The sequence below is a fragment of the Rhincodon typus genome, chromosome 3 (genome assembly GCF_021869965.1).
Source record: "Rhincodon typus isolate 14 chromosome 3, sRhiTyp1.1, whole genome shotgun sequence".
Lineage (NCBI taxonomy): Eukaryota > Metazoa > Chordata > Chondrichthyes > Orectolobiformes > Rhincodontidae > Rhincodon > Rhincodon typus.
The window spans coordinates 127,236,745-127,239,138 of NC_063334.1; the positions used below are offsets into that span (position 1 = coordinate 127,236,745).

Sequence of the window (2,394 nt, forward strand, 5' to 3'; positions counted from 1 at the left end):
CTAACACCATGGGCTCTTGTCTTATTTAGCAGACTCCAGTGCAGTACCTTGTTAAAGGCCTTCTGCAAATCCAAATAGATCACATCCTCTGGCTCTCCTTTCTCTAACTTGCTCAAAGAATTCTAATGGATTGTCAGGCATGACCTCACCATGACAAAGCTTTGCTTGATTCCACCCTATTTTAATCATGCGCATCCAGTGTAACAGACCACATTGGTCTGCACAGCCACCTACAGTCTCACTCTGAGCGAGGAAGAAAGTCATCCTCATCTGCGAGGGACTGCCAGTGATGATGGTGATGACCATGTACTTCCAAGTACTCTGCAAACTCATCCTCAATAATGGATTCTGAAATGACCGAGGTCAGGCTAACTGGCCTTTTTTAAAAATTCATTAACGGGATGAGGGCATCACTGACCCAGCAGCATTTATTGCCCATCCCTAATTGCCCAGAGGGCAGATCAACCACAGTGCTATGGGTCTGGAGTCACATGTGGGCCACACCAGGTAAGGATAGCAGTTCCCTTCCCTAAAGGATATTAGTGAACCAGGTGGGTTTTTCCCGACAATCGACAATGGATTCACAGTCATCGTTAGATTCTTAATTCCAGATATTTTATTGAATTCAAATTCCACCATCTGCCGTGGCAGGATTCAAACCCGGGTCCCCAGAACATTATCTGGGTCTCTGGATTAACAGTCCAGCAATAATACCACTAGGCCATCGCCTTCTATAGACTCCTAGGCCTATAACCGCCTGCCTTCTGCCTCCCTCCCTCCCTCCATAAACAGGGGTGTTACCTTAGCGAATTTCCAGTCTAATGGGACCCTCTCTGCCTCCAGTGATTCCTGAACGATCACCACCAATGCATCTACAATCTCCTCAGCTATCTCCTTCAGAACTCTGGGGTGTAGTCCATTCGCTCTGGGTGATTTATCCACCTTCAGACCTTTCAGCTTCCCCACCACCTTCTCCTTAGTGATGGCCACTACACTCACCTCTGCCCCAACTGTCTCGAAGTTCTGGTATGCTGCTGGTGTCTTCCACCATGAAAACTGATGCAAAGTACCTATTCAGTTTCTCCATTTCTGTTCCCTGTTACTACTTCTCCAGCCACATTTTCTGGTGTCTAATGTCCACTCTTGCCTTTCTCTTACCTTTATATATCTTAAAAAAGAACTCTTGCAATCTCCTTTTATATTACTAGCTAGCTTACCCTCATATTTCGTCTTCTGTTCCCTTATTGCTACTTTAGTTATCCTCTGCTGGTTTTTAAAGGCTTCTCAATCCTGTGACTTCCCACTAATCTTGGTCACATTCTATGCTTTTTCTTTTACTTTTATGCTGTCCCTGACTTCCTGTGTCAGCCATGGCTTCCTTGTCCTCCCCTCAGAATGTTTATTCTTCCTTGGGATGAATTTTTGCTGTGCCTCCTGAATTACCCCCAGAAACTCCTGTCATTGCTGCTCCACTGTCTTCCCTGTTAGGCTCCCTTTCCAATCAACTCTGGCCCGTTCCTCCCTCATGTCTCTGTAGTTACCTTCACTCAACTGTAACACCATTACATCTGATTCCAGCTTCTCCCTTAGCGCTAGCCCCACTTATCATCCTGGACTCTTGCTCACAGCCGTAGAAATACACAGCTGTGCCCCTGCCTATAGAGTCCCCTATCACTGCTGCCTGCCTGCTGTTCGGCCCTCCCTGCTGTACCATAGATTTAATCATGGTGTGACTGATCTACCTGCTGCTACTGCTTTCCCCGAAGAGGCTGTCACTTCCAACAGTATTCTAAATGGTACAATTGTTTGAGAGGGGACTCTTGCATTGTCTGCCTGTCCTATATCTGGGCGAACCTTTGAATTGACTACATCATCTACACAACTTCCTGCCTGCTGTACGCTCCTCAGTGAGTCCAACTGCTGCTCCAACCAACGCCTGCATTCTGAGAGGAGCTGCAGGTGCACACCCAGTCTGACCTCCCACATCACACAGGAAGAGCAGACCACTTCACTAATTGCCAATACTATCCCTCCAGTAACTGAAAAAAAGGAAAGACCTTAATGTCACTCATCCTCCTGAGCAGAGCCCGATGCTCACCAAAGCACACACTTTGGTAAAGCTTGCCTCCCATTTAGATGCGGCTGTTGGAAGGAAAAGCCCCTCCCCAGCACTGGGTACTCGGCAGTCACTTTGCATGACCAGTCTCTGTAACCCTCGGACAGCATGACCCTCAGGGACAGTGACCCAGGGACAGTGACCCTCAGAAACTGTGACCCAGGGACAGTGACCCTCAGAAATTATGACCCAGGGACAGTGACCCTCAGGGACAGTGACCCTCAGAAATTATGACCCAGGGACAGTGACCCTCAGGGACAGTGACCCTCAGAAATTAT

General features: G+C 47.8%; 1 protein-coding gene across 1 annotated transcript in view; it reads right to left on the reverse strand.

The window, feature by feature from the left end:
- Positions 1–2,394, reverse strand: part of LOC109921516 (sperm flagellar protein 2-like) — a 149,957-nt gene that overhangs the window by 89,037 nt on the left and 58,526 nt on the right. The window lies entirely within an intron of this gene.